General features: G+C 47.6%; 1 protein-coding gene across 1 annotated transcript in view; it reads left to right on the forward strand.

Moving 5' to 3' along the window:
* The first annotated feature begins 1,450 nt into the window (after positions 1–1,450).
* The window catches only part of LOC138567266 (selenide, water dikinase 2-like), a 106,944-nt gene continuing 94,401 nt past the window's right edge, over positions 1,451–13,993 (forward strand). Inside the window, exon 1 of the mRNA XM_069645298.1 lies at positions 1,451–1,770. The gene's annotated coding sequence lies outside the window, so the exon portion shown is untranslated. The remainder of the gene's footprint in view (positions 1,771–13,993) is intronic.

Below are 13,993 nucleotides of genomic sequence, written 5' to 3' on the forward strand. Positions count from 1 at the left end.
GGGAACACGAGAGGTAGAGACTGCAGGTTTGGCCAGCTCCTTGCAGATTTTGAAAGGTTTGGCTGAGTTTTTAGATGCCGCAGCAAAGCGGGCCTGGAGAGGACAGAGAGTCTGCACTGCCTTTGGAGCAGGCGGCAGACCAGTTTGTCAGGGGGTACACCCGAGGCCCTCCACTTCCTATCTGCCGCCCTACACTTGCGTTTAAGGGCAACGAGGTCGGAATCGTACCAAGAGTTACACTCAGATTTGGGCTTCAAGCGGATCCTTATGACAGGGGCAAGGACATCCAGAGTGTGAGAGAAAGAGAGATGAAGGTTAGAGAGAGCTGTGTTAAGGTGTGAGTCAGCCAAAGGTGCAGGAGGAGGAGAGAAAGTAGCAGCAAAAGCCTCAACTGCCACACGCTTCATGGGTCGGATGACTGAGAAGGTAGGCGGCAGTGCTGGAGTCAGCTTGACCTGCGGGGAAGAGCGAGAGGTGGGAAGAAAGGAGAAAGGTGCATGAGTATATGGTCTTTAGTAGGTGGGGGGCATTGGAGGGCGGTGGGGGGCACCACCGAAGCATGACAGAGTTACTGGGCGCTCCTATCTGGGGAGGAGTGTCACTGCGGTTCCTTCCGCGAGTGTTACCACTTGCCGCACCAGCCAGGTTCGGGGTTAGATGGGCACTAAAATGGACAGTTGAGTCTACAGTGGACTCTGGGTTATTCGCTCCATGCAAGGGCGTGGGAGCTACTGCCTGTGATCGATTTGTCCAAAAAATATTACTATCTATGTGGTCTTTTTTGTAAATGCATAGGGTCTGTGGGCTAAAGTATGGGGGTTGCCCTGCTATGCTTTATGTTAGTAATTGCTGGGCCTTTGTTAACAGCGAAGCCCAGGTGCCCATTAATACCTGTGCCCTGCTCTATCCGGCCACGGCTCTGTAGGTCAGCCAGGTCGAATCAGCATAGCCCAAAAGTTCAAGGGGGGGGCTGAATCCCAGTCAGCTCAAAGGTGTTGTGCCACTTACTGGGAGGGTGACAATCGCCAAAAGCGTGCTAGAGCTATGGGTGCATTGCACATTTTCACAGTGTGCTAAACGACTACTTTGACACAACAGCAACATTTTTGGTTACCTAGCTGAGCCTCATTACTCCAGCTGAATATGCAGTCATTGGTTTGGTGTGCTGCTTCGTCTTTTTTATTTTGCCATAGTGGAGTTCGATTCACAAGGTTAGCGCAGTGGTGCGACCGTTGGACTCGCTGCCTCTTCCTTTTATCTGCCCATGAACAGGGAGGCGGACTATCAAAGTCGTATACTGCATGTTTGCTAACCCAACCAAACGGAACACGCGCACTGGTCCCTGTAAGAACGAGTTCTCTTTGTCAACCAATCTCTTCTTACAGGTTTTAGACTGAGAGCCAATCCAATGCACCCATTCTAAGCCAATCCACTGTGAACAGTCTTCTGTTCTCATCCAATCGGTTGTGAGTAGGCCGTCTCAACCCCCGTTCCAGTGCACAGTCTGTACCTTACGCTCTCTATCACCAGCCATGTCGCTAGCAGGCCTGCGGCTATACGAGGGGGTCCCTGTCGGCGGGGCACGGCAGCCCTGGTCCCCGACTTTGGTAGGGTTGCCCGCCTCCTTCCGTCTCACTTCTTTCTCGGAGCTCAAGGGCTGAGGCTGCAAGGTCCCCCAGGAGACGCTGCTCGGGCTCCTGGCGGGACTGCAGCCCCAACCAACGACGGACGAAGACCCTGGAGGAGGGGGCTTCTCCGCCCCGACACTAGGTGAGCGTGCGCCGAGGGTCTTCCTTGATGGGGCGGGTGGAGGTGCGGCCCCCTGATTGGACACATGGTCACGTGTATGGCTAGCGCCCTCTACGGAAAGAGGGGGCTCGTGACGTCACACGGCTTTCGGAGTCGTTTTATATCCAAGAAGTTAGATCTTGTAATGTGTAGATCGTTACATGGAGGTAGCAGGCTTGGTGCTTGAGAGTGACATGGTGCCTCATGACGTCACGACAACACTCGAGTCAAGCGGGTTTCTTGGTGAGATGATTGTCACATGGCAGCAACTGGCGTGGTGCTTGAGTCTCTGATAGCCATAGAGCCCTGCTGGTTCCTTGGTGATCATAAGGTATCCCAGAGCTCTCACGTTTCCCGTGCGACTTGCGTGTGAAAGCAATAAAGCAATGCAGCCATGCTGCTGCCTTTGAATTATGGGACTTGTAGTTTTCTTAAACTTTCAAATGGGGAAATAAAAAAGATATCAAGTTCCACAACTCAGAAAGTGCTGGGTCGCCTTCTCACGCATGGCCATGGCTGGGAAACGCGATTGTTCAGAGTATCCGTTACTTAAAGCTGACTCCCGATTGACTTTTCAGATGATCTTGGTGATAGATCTAACAACCTATCATGATGATCATCGTAAAGCACCAATAACGAGGGTACAACTATCCGTGGTTTCAAATTGCCTTTTTAGTTTGAGCTATTGGGTGGCACTGTCTGTATGCCAATATTATTGCAATGTAAAGTGCGGTTATAAAGAGATGGGGTGTTTGTTTGTTATTTGTAATGTGCAATCCATACCCTAGGGTAACGGTGCGCAGCATTTACAAGAGATTGCGAGGCTTAGTTACGACAAAAGAACAAAATACAACAGCAGGAGTATATACAAATGTGCAAGCGGGCATCATTAGGTGCAATAAAGATGAGTCTGAGAGGATTAGGCGGCTAGCTGTAGTGGGGGGCCTACGTTTTCAGCCATGAGATGACCTTCGCTTGGAAGTTCTGATAGTGCAGGTCCATTCTGAAGGGTGGTGGAAGGGAGTTCCACAGTTGTGCTGCTTTGACTGGGAAACTGTTACCGCCTATGGTGGAGCGTTTAAAGTTTGGGACAGAGAGTCAGTCTTTTATATGGTATTCTTGTTGGTCTCAGAGAGGTCTGTCTATGAGATAGATAGGGGCATCATTGTTGAGTGATTTGTGTGTAAGTGGGGCAGTCTTGAGGAGGATTTTGTTGTTGACAGTGAGCCAGTTACTCTGTTGACTATGTGCTGAAATATGCTCTCTTCTAGAGATGCCTAGAGCCGCCCTAAGAGCGTTGCTCTGGAGGGTTTGGAGTTTACTGGTAACGGCTTTGGTAGACCCAAGATGGAGAGCGTTGCAGTAGTCCAGGCGGGATAGTATAAGGGCTCTGGCCAGGGTCAAGCATCTAGAGTCAGACAGGGAGGGTTTGGCTGCACGGATCAATTTACAGGTGTAGGCTGATGATGAGGCTAGGGATTTCACCTGTCTGTGGAAGGAGAGGGTGGAGTCCAGGTAAAAACCTAGGGTTTTAACCTCTTGTCCCACCTTAATGCAGTTGCCATCAATCATAAAGGAACGGTAGTCAGAGTCCAGTTTCTTCAAGCTAGTGGTAGTGCCTAGAATTATGAGTTCAGTTTTATCATCATTCAGGCATAGTCCATGTGTGGCCATCCATGCCTGGATGATGATGATGTACACTCTATTCACCAAGGCCAAATCCTTTCCATAATCTCCAGAAAGTGGAAGGAGGATCTGGGTATCATCCGCGTAATTCCTGTAGGTGATAACGAGATGATCCAAATCATCGAAAAGGGGCTTGGTAAATATGTTGTACAAGGTGGGGGAGACGCAGGAGCCCTGTGGCACGCCACAAGTAATGGGAATGGAGTCTGCTGCAGCTGTAGGTGAAAAGACCCTCATTGTTCTGCCGTTGAGGAATGATCTGATCCATGTAATGGCCTCAGCAGAGAAATGGGCTGATGTATGTAAGTGGGAACATAAGACGGAGTGGTCGACTAGGTCGAAAGCTGCGGAGAGGTCTAATAGGAGGAGTAGGGAAGCTTGGCCATTATCTCTCAGCTTGTCGATCTGGGCTTTAAGGTCGATGAGGGCAGTCTCAGTTCCATGTAGGGGACGGAAGCTTGATTGCCTGGCTCTGAGTAGGTGGTGTTCTTCCAGGTACTTCTGAATTTGCACGTATGCGACCTTGTCCAATATTTTTAAGAGAAAAGGCACAGTCGTTATAGGCCTATAGTTTGTAGGCATGTCTGGGTCGAGTGTAGGCTTTTTTTTTTAGTAATGGCAACACCCAGGATTGTTTTAGGTTAGTGGGGATGGAGCCAGTTGAGAAGGAGGCATTGATTCATTTCATGATGAACGGGAAGAGGTCACGGGCCGCATCTTTAATGAGCTGTGCAGGGCACAGATCGCCCCGACAATTGGATGGTTTTAGTGACAGGATAATCTTTTCAACTTCCAGTACAGTGACTTTAGAGAATTTAAAGCGAGTGTTTTCCCTAGAGGTGGGCTTCTCAGGTGATTTAGATATGGGAATGTCATTCAGGGAGGCTTTTTTGCAGGAGATTTTATTTTGTAGTGTAGTGATCTTGTTGTCTAAGGCCTTTTGGATTTCTGAGCACCAGTTTTTATCTTTAATACAGGTATCCGGTGGTGCATTAGGAGTTTCTACTTTCAAGATAGCGAATAATTCCTTTGTGTTAGAATTGGCTTGGTTTATACGGGAGTCATAGGAGGATCGTTTGGCCAGGTAAATTTCTTTTTTGTAGAGGGTTGCTAGTTTGGTTAGTAAGTTTGTTGGGTGCTGAAGGGTATTTTTTCCAGGTGGCTTCACAGTTGATCTGAGTTTCAGGGGAGCGATTAAATCCAGTGAGGTGGACATGATTGTATTATATTCGTCAACCAAGGTCTCAGGGTCCAGGTTGTCGGGGAGTGTGTTTAGTGTGGGAAGTAAGTTCGGGATGAGCCTTTCCACAGTAATGCTCTTTATTTCTTGAGAGTGTTGGTGGGGCCTTGCTAGTGGGTGGGGGTTGGGGTGGGGGTCGGTTAGTAGAGAGAGTGAATGATACCAAATAGTGGTCGGTCCATACTAGAGGTGAGATGTCGGTGATATTAGCTATGCAATTGTAGTCGGCCACCCAGTCAAGTATTCTACCTTAACATGTGTGGGTTCCGTGCATCTTTGGGTGAATCCTAAATCGGAGAGAGTACTACGTGTGGAGTTGGCACTTTGGTCAGCTGGGTCATTATATCCCAGGTTGAAGTCTCCAAGGGTGAGTACTTGGGTAGAACTTTTGAGGTTGCAGGAGTATAGTGTTGATATCTTCATCAAAGGTACCTATTGGGCCTGCGGGACGGTATATCAGGTGTATGTTGAGAGTTTGGGATGCGGTAAGAGGGACTTTGACAGAGAGTAGTTCACAGGAGGTGAGATTAACAGTGGTTGCATTTGTGTATAATAGCAATGCCCCCTCCTCTAGAGTTGGGTCTGTCGTGTCTCAGGATAGTGTAATTATCTGGGATGGCAAGCATAAGCATTGGGCCAGCTGCCAGATGTAGCCAAGTCTCTGTGACGGCCAGGAGGTCAAGGTCTTCATTGAGGATAAGATCTGCAATTTCTGTTGCATGAGCTACTAGCGATCTAGCATTAATCAAGGCTCCCTTAATTTGTGGGGATGTATTAGTAGTAATGGTTGTGTTTTTGGGTGCCGGGTTAGGGTTCTGGGCTGAATTAGGTTTGAGCGCAGGTGGAATATGCCGAGCACTCTTAGTTCTGAGTGGTGTGGTCATAGAACGGGCAAGGGGCTTGTAGATTTTGGCTAATCTGGCTCTAAATCCTGAATTCCTGTCAGAGGTGGAGCCGGGGAGGCTGATATGTAATGGTGACTGTATGTCACCGGTAAGTGGAAGAGCGTAGCCATGGGGCTTGATGTTGGTGGAAGTCAGATACATATTGGTAGGTAATTGAGGTAACTTACTAGGAAGTTCTACGGTCTTTAAGCCGAGCAGGAGGCAGGCAAACAGGCTCGTATTCAAGGGCCACATGATAAATGGTTTGAAAAGATGTTTAGAAGTGGTAATAATTAATCTAGCTGTGGGACCAAGGCTCAGGCCTTGGCCAGTGTTGAGTTAGAATCTTCCTAAGTCAGGAGGGGAAAAGGCTTATGGGTGAGGTGCAGCGCAGGGGTTCCTAGGTATCAAGTAGCAAAGATTGACTAGGAAGCGGGGAGCTAGCATCTAGATTCAGTAAACACAGTTTGGCTACAATGCAATGAGGGAGGCATCTATATTCAAAGGCACAATTTGGCTAAAATCAATAGGGGTAGCAGCTAAATTCAAGACACAATTGGGCTAAGGTGCAGTGAAAGTGGCATCTAGCTTCAAGGACACAATTTAACTAAGATGCAATAAAGGTAACGGCTAGAGTAAAGGCACAATTTGGCTACAATGCAATAGGGGTAGCAGCTAAAATCAAAGACCCAATTGGCTATAGTGCAATAATGTAGCTGGAATAAACTGGTATGCAGCGGTGAATATAGTACAAGGGCACAATGATATGAAATAGCACATATATGCTGGGAGGATGGTGGTGCGACTCCGATAGATGCCGTAAGGCACAAGGTAGTCAGATTACCAACACAAGGCAATTGCTGCAGCTGAGTACATAAACCAATAGGACATTTAAGATGGAACAATACAGAGATATGTGGGAAAGCTACAGAGGCGGACAATACCTAAGATAAGATCAAGTGTTCTTTGGCGCCTTGGAAGTTACGAGGCCAGGTGGGGGCGTTGGACGTAAGAGTTAGGGAGGTTGGGGTAATGTTACGATGGTATCACATGTCGAGGTTGTTAAGTTACCTTGGGCAGGACAAGCAGGGGTTCTGGCCGACGGCCTGACGGCAAGTGACGGGCTCGGGACAGGCAGGGAAGAAAGCCTTTGTTGGTGTGAGCCTTCGTTGTGGTGGGTGGTGTGAGGAGAGAGACAGCCTGGGACTTGTAGTTTTCCTAAATTTATAACGAGAAAAAGTCCAATAAGTCAAAGAAAAAGACAGGACTGGTTGGGTCTCACATGCATAGCAATGATACATTTGGAGTAATGTGTGTTTGGCATTTTATCCACTTGTTTACTGCCCAGTGCCTTGCAAATCCCCATGGACTTTCCCACCCATCTCTGAGCTAGCCCTCTGCGCCCAGGGCAGCAGAACGGCAGGGATTGATAAGTGGGGAGCTAGGCACCAGTGGGGGAGACTTAGGGCTGAGGGGAATCAGCGATTGTTCTTTGAAGAGTAGGATCTTCAGGTGCTTCCTAAAATGTAGGATGGAGGGTGCCATTCTTATCTTCATTGGCTAACTTGTTCCATGGGCATAGCAGGAAAAGGAATGCTTCCTGGTTTGTTCCCTCTGGCAGTGTTGTGGTTTCTGATGGTGTGCTGGCTTCCTGAGATGGTGAGTTTCTCTACCAGTAATGTTTTGGTTGTGACTTTTTTAACATATGCGCTGTTAGGTAGCTAGTGCATCTATCTCCTTGCTGATTGAGGTGCTGTGGTTTCGTGAAAATGATGTGTTATTATATATAGCGCTTACGCCTAAGCGCTTTACATAGAGCATATACACATACAATATCGCCCAGAGTTAGTACTCATTAATCGACCTTGGAAGAATGAAAGACTGAGTTGTCCTTGCCAGAATTTAAACCTGCGACCTGCAGATCACAGAAGCGGGTGCTCAACCCGCTGAGCTATTTTACCGGCTACATTTCTCAGTCCTTTGATGAGATGTGTTGCAGCATGGCAGCTGGCTTTTAGAGGGAATGAGGTGACATCTGGGACCTTTGCGAGTAGGGTATTGCCACTGTCTAGATGGGAGGTAACCAGGGCTTTGACAACTGTTCTGAAACTCAGGGCAGGGATGAAAGGCTTGACTTGGGGAGGAGTTAAAACGGGTACTAGGCTGCTTGGGTCTTCATGGTGAGAAACGTGGCACTAGGTGAGAGTTTTATGCGAGTACATTGAGCTTCATGTTAGGTAGCCAATTTTGGTATTCGACATACCTGTTGGGGTTTTGCAGGAGAATTAATTTAGTCTTTGTCTGCTTGAGCTTTCAGTAGTCACTTGACTCCTAGGCTTGGATGTGGGACAGAAAGTTCTTGAGACAATGGATGTTATTGATAAACTTGATCTTTAGATAAAGCTGTGTGATAGCTACATATTGGTGTATGTTGATATTGCTGTCATGATATAGCCGGACACAAGCACCATTTGCCAGCTGTTGCCTTCTTACAGAAGCCAAAACGGTTGGCTTTGACAATTCTTGTTACATGTTTTATGCCCAAACGACTACCATGTTTACTTACTCCTCTGTTTAGAATTACTGCTTCAGAGTTTTGGTCTGTTTGTTCTATTTTTTTGTTTGGTCACATTTCTTCTTTTGTACGAGAGGTCCACCTTTTTCTGGGCTTGCCCCAAAAGGCTGTTTTTCTTGATTGGGAACGGTTTGCAGGTCTGCGAGTGGGCACTCTTTCCTTTTGATCTTTTTGAAGTGTTTCTTTCACGGCAATAGTTTTCTTTGTTTTTGGTGTCCAGTCTGTTGTCTGGGTGTGCTGCTTGTCTTTGTTGATGTGCTGGAGTGCCTGTTTCTTGTTGATTCGAGGTGGTAGGCCCTTTAGGGTATCTCAAGCACGCTCTTGAGTTTCGAAGTTGCAGTGTTGAACTGTTTCGTCTTTTTTTTTTTTTTTTTTTTTGACATTTTCCAGTTCGATTTTGGTGGCATGGATTCTATGTTAATTACTGTATCCTTTTTTGCATCTGGGTCAGGTGTCGAATGCGTGGTAAGATTCATTTGAGTTTTTGTCGGCCATGAAGTCTTCTGTTGATCGTGGGAATTTTTGTGTTTGGTGTTGTGGCGCCTGTTGAGTTGGCAGTGGGCTTGGTCGTTGGTGGGCGAAAGAGAACGGGTTGCTGAGTTGAATCTTTGTTGAGCCTGCCTTCCCTGCAGTTGGCCTTCAGTCTCTTTGGTTAATTTGTTTTTTTGTACAACTGGGATGTTCTTTTGGGCCTGGTGGGGCCTGTGAGGAGCCGATCTTTGGCGGTGATCCTATTGTTATGCAATCTTGGTTGGCCGTTTGTTGATTCTTATGTGTTTCTTTTTCTTTGGTTCCTGGGTTTTTCTTTGTTGTTGGTCCATCTTGTGGTTTGCTGCAGAAACTGAAGAGCGGAGGGCTTGTCGACTGCTCTGTTTGAGTTTCTGCGGTTGACTGATGTTTTTGTTCTCCCCTTTCTACTCTGGGGGTATGGCCTTTGGATTTTATCTCTTGTTCTTTCGCCATGATGAAACATTCTAAGTAGATTAATTTCGTGTGCATTAGTGCAATTAGGGTAGTGTGGTCCTTTGTCGTTGAGTGCCTCGTATAGTTTTCCGAAAGGCGCTAAGGCTGTTGTTATGGCCGACATTATGGTCTTAATGTCGGGTTTTCTTGAAGGGGTTTCAATTGTTGTTGGGTGACTTTTTCCGGCCATGTCTTGCCGGCGTGGTTTGGGTTTGTTCTAGTCTTAATCTTTCTGAGGACTGGTTGTGTGCTAGGTGGCTTTCTCTTTGGACCCGCGTTGAGGAGCTTGTTCCCGAGGGCCTTGGCATTGTCCGGCTCTCCCAGTCATCTTCTGCTTCAAGAACAGGGTGGCCATGGGGTTGGTCATTTTCCTTTCGTAAATCTTCCTTAAGTGTGGGAGCCAACGGGACTGGTTTTGTGGAATGGCGAATTGCTCTTTCTCTGACTTTTATCTCTGCATGAGGAGGCGATGTCACCTCCAGGGGTGTCGTGAATTCTTCTTGGGGTGGAGGGCCGGTGATGGGCGGGTTTTGGGCTGCTGGAATCAAGTCTTGCGATACTGACAAGTCCAGATGGGTTATGTCAGTTGGCACAGATGTTTCAGAAGGGGATTTGTTGGAGTTTGTCTGAGATGGTTGCCCAGCTTTGTGCTGGCGGTCGTTTTTAAAAGTTTTTTTTTACGAGTTCAGTGTTTTTGAAGACCGTTTTGCGTGCTTTCGGTGCTGGTACGGGGTCTATCATTGCCTACAGTATGTCATCATCAGTTCATTCATTGAGGACTTCATGTTTCCTTTTGCCTTTCCTCGAAAAGGTCTTTCAGAGAATTGCAGAATGTTGTTTTTAGCAGGGCTTCCTTTGTTGGATCTTGCTTGACCTGTTTCAGTTTGCGTTGTTTTTGTTGTTTTGGGATTTTCTTTTTTCTAGCGGGCCGTTTGTAGACGTCATTTTGTTGGATTTTAATCCAATATGGCCCAGAAACATTTTTTGTCTGTTGGGTTCCGTCAATATTTTTTCTTTCCTCAGGCATTGTTTCCTGAACACCTTTTATTGCCTGTAGGCGATTCCTCTCAGTCACTGGTCAGGTGTGTTACTTCGAGCACCGCTAGGGGCGCTCTTCCTGGTGACCGGGACTCAGGAGCGGGGAAGGCGGGTTGTGCTCGGCCCATCCTTCGCCGGGCACCGCCTCCCCTTTGCTTTCCGCCGCATGGACCTGAGCAACAACAGTGTTGCATGCAGCCCCACGGCTAACCGGCCCCTCCATGACCAACGGGACCCACGAGGTCCTCGGTTGCTGCTCCCACTCCAGCTCCTCCCAGTCACAGTCGCAAGGTTGGCCTGTCAACTTTCCTATACGATGGAGCTCCGCGTCGGCTTGGGGAGACGCCCTTGCTGGCTGTGCGGGGCTGCTTCTTTCAGGTAAAGTAACTTTAGCGTCTCTGGAGCTTTGATTTTTGCTGTGGGTCGGCTCGCAGGCATTTGCTTCACCCGCTAGAGCGAGAACCCTCGCAGCCTGTCCTTCGACATGCTGCACTGGGCTGCTGCTAACAGGTGGCCAATGTCGCAAGGCTAGTTCTTCTTTCGGGTCCTGTGGTGCTGGGTCGCAGCGTGTTTCACTTTTCACCTGAGTGGCGTATTTTTGCAATTTTGCCTTCCGGGCTGGTTCTGAATTTTGCCTTCCGGGCTGCTTGTTCTTTATCCATTCTTTCCATGCTAGCGATGTTGTATATGTTCCCACTTAGTAAGGTGGGCTTTGTGAGGGGAGATTTCAAGCCAGTTTGAGATAGGCCTGGCAGGCGTGATCTGGTAGTTTGTTTTGGGGGCAGGTGGCTGATTGTTTGGGATGTTTGAGATGTTGGACGCAGGCTTCTTAGGTGTCTTTTTTTTTTTTTTTTTTTTTTTTTTTTCAGCGTCCTTTGCTGGTTTCACCGGCAAACGTTGCAGATCCATTTCCTAGCAGCCTTTCAGTCCTGACAAGGACTGCAATGGCTGCTCAACTCTGCGACCGCTTCGCGGTGCTGGGTAGGTTTTGTGGATCCTCCCACAAAATGGTAGGCAGCTGAGTGGAGCACAGAGAGAGAGGCAGCCTAGGGTCTCCTGCAATGACTGCTCAACTCTGCTCGAACTCTGTGCGTTTATGAATATATAGAAGTTAGCATTCATACCCATTCAGAACGACATTTTAAAGCATAATAAGTCCTATAGAATTGACAGTAGTTTGCAGCATGCTATACAATAGCTCCTGGTTTCTAGAGTTGGCTCCTTCTTACTGGATGATGCAGGCTGCTCGAGCTACTTTTAGCTCCCGTATCAAATCCTTATTTCAAAAACCTATGTTAATTTGGTAAAACATTAGCTTCGGGATTGATTCGGACCCCCCTCCCTCCCCTCCTTATCATTGTCAAAGCTCTTGCACTATCTGAAATGTTGTCAGGCCTAGTACGATGGTTAATTTCACATTCTTAATGTTTCAAGGCCTTGAAAGAATGTCATTGTATTTTCCCTTGCTTTGAAGCGCTTTGAAAAACGTGTGTGTGTGTGTGTGTGTGTTATCAATATCCATTGCAGTGTCCTTTACACTGTTTGCTCGGGCAGCTGCCCACTTTGCCCACCGCTAGAAATGACCCTCTGAGCCAGTGGAGTTCCTTAATAGCCAATAACGTGTTGGTACTTCATGCCAAAGAAAGGCAGGTAATGTAAAGTGGTAATTTTCTGTCATTTGGCAGCTTCTTAGCATGGGAGCTGGCCCTAATATGTATATGTATATATATATATATATATATATATATATAATGTGCTTGGACTGCCTAGCTTCCCAATGATTGGCGAGAGGGGTCACATGCCCACACTGGGCATGCTCCATGGCTGGGATGCTTTTGTAGTCCTGAGTTCTTGTCGGGGAAGTCTTTAAATGAAGAAGCTGCCATCTTGGATCCAACTTCACTGTTTGTTGCTGGCTGGGAAAGAGCTGCTGGTTTCTTTCCCTTCTGTGAATTCCGTTCATTACTCCTCTGTGTGTGGGAAGCGGGGGAGGTTGTTTAGAAATGTTTCTCCTTTGGTTAAGTGCTGGTGGCCTTTGCCTTGCTTATGATGGAGGCTGCAGGTGTGTGTGTGTCTACCTTGTTGAGGCAATTGTGAGGGAAACGTGAGTTCACTCCACTCAATTGTTCCCGGTAGTGTGAGGAGGAAGTTGGGCTCTTGTCTCTGTGTGAGCACTGGGCTTCTGCTGCCACTTTGGATATCGAATGTGCGAGTGTGTTCCTGTCTTCCCCATTATCTTCCTGTTCATGAAGTGCATTTTGCTAGTCCTGTCAGTGCTTTTCCTCTGTTGGAGGGGGGTGGAAGGGTTGAGTCTTCTTTATGGTCCATCCCCTCCCTGGATCCAGTCAGGATTTTGTTCAAGATTAATGGGACATGCAGATTTTCTTTTTCTTTATCCTGGCTGTAATGGTCTGACCGGGAATTTGCTTTTACTGCCGACAACTGCAGTTGTGGACCCGAGGTATAACGTGGTCACCCAATCCTGCAATACGATTCTCCAACCACAATGCTACCAACAGTTATTGGAAATGTGCAGCTGAGTCACCAACACACAGTTCGTAGCCATGATGCTGCCAATTACACAATGGTTAAACATATTTTCAAGTATGTAGACTTCACCTAATATCTACTTGCCCAGGGGACACTGTTTGACATTTTCTTGTCCCTGACAACAAATTACTTGTCCTGGGAGTGGGGCTACAGGAATTCCCACCTGTCCCCGACGACTGCTGTTTGTAGTATATGGTGGAAGTAGGTCTTAGAGGGTGTTAAAACGGATTTCTGGACTCTATTCTGGAGGAGCAGAGGTTAAGAAGGGCAGCCTAGTTTCTTGGAAGAGGGTAACCTCTGGACAAGCCAGACCAATCGGGGTAGCTAGGGCAGGCAGTCAAGCCTAAGTCTCAGGAGGGGTGAGGGTGACTGAAAGACCTCAATAAGCATACATAGCAAGGACACTTACAAATTACTCCAGACAGGTGTTATTTTAAAAATATAGACACATTTATTACAAGGCCTTTGTAACATAGACCATAGCAAAGAATCACAGTAACACTAAGTAAACCAATACATCAGACTCCAAACAATATATATACAAGACCAATGGGGTCTAAAGGGTTAAACGCACAAAATATGTTGACAACCTATAGGGAAGAAAACAGGCAGTGCAGGTAATCTTTAGACCCAGTTCCACATCAATAAAACACCTAATTGAGAGGCAGTCCAAGCCCTACGAAGAAAGGAGCCTTGTACTATTGTACATGAACGCGCTTGTGCCAATGGGCAGGATAGGTCTCTTCAAGGGTGTCTAGCAGCTCAGGAAGGTGGATGAGGCGATGCAGAACAAGTTTCCACTATTCAAGAAGGACCTCCACTTGAGGGCAGATGCAGTTTGAGAGTGTGGGATGAGAGTCGCTATTTCGCAATAGCTCTGGCATGGAAAGGGGCCCTCAGGGGCCACTTGTGCGTTTAAAAAAAAAAAAAAAATGGTCTCCTGCACTAGGGGCCACCAGTTGGGGTAAGGACTACTCACCGGTCCCCGACGCAGGCAGACTCAAACTTCGCCAGTACAGGCCACTTCGCTGGCAGGTTTGAATGCGGCAAAAAGGACGTCTCGGCACCTTGTAGTTCCCAAGATACAGCGATGATTCCCAAATGGGACAGTGGTGATTTCTCCGCTCTGGGAGGAGGAATCGACCCAGTGTCACTGCAGCAGGCTTCAGGGGCAAGAGGGTCACAAATGCAGCGAGCTTGCATAGGTCGTTGCCGCGGCAGGGCAACGCGGTAACCGCGTTTACTCCGGTCCTGGCGCACTCGTCTCAC

Source organism: Ambystoma mexicanum, chromosome 2p (assembly GCF_040938575.1).
Source record: "Ambystoma mexicanum isolate Mex_15411 chromosome 2p, UKY_AmexF1_1, whole genome shotgun sequence".
In the NCBI taxonomy this organism is placed as follows: Eukaryota; Metazoa; Chordata; class Amphibia; order Caudata; family Ambystomatidae; genus Ambystoma; species Ambystoma mexicanum.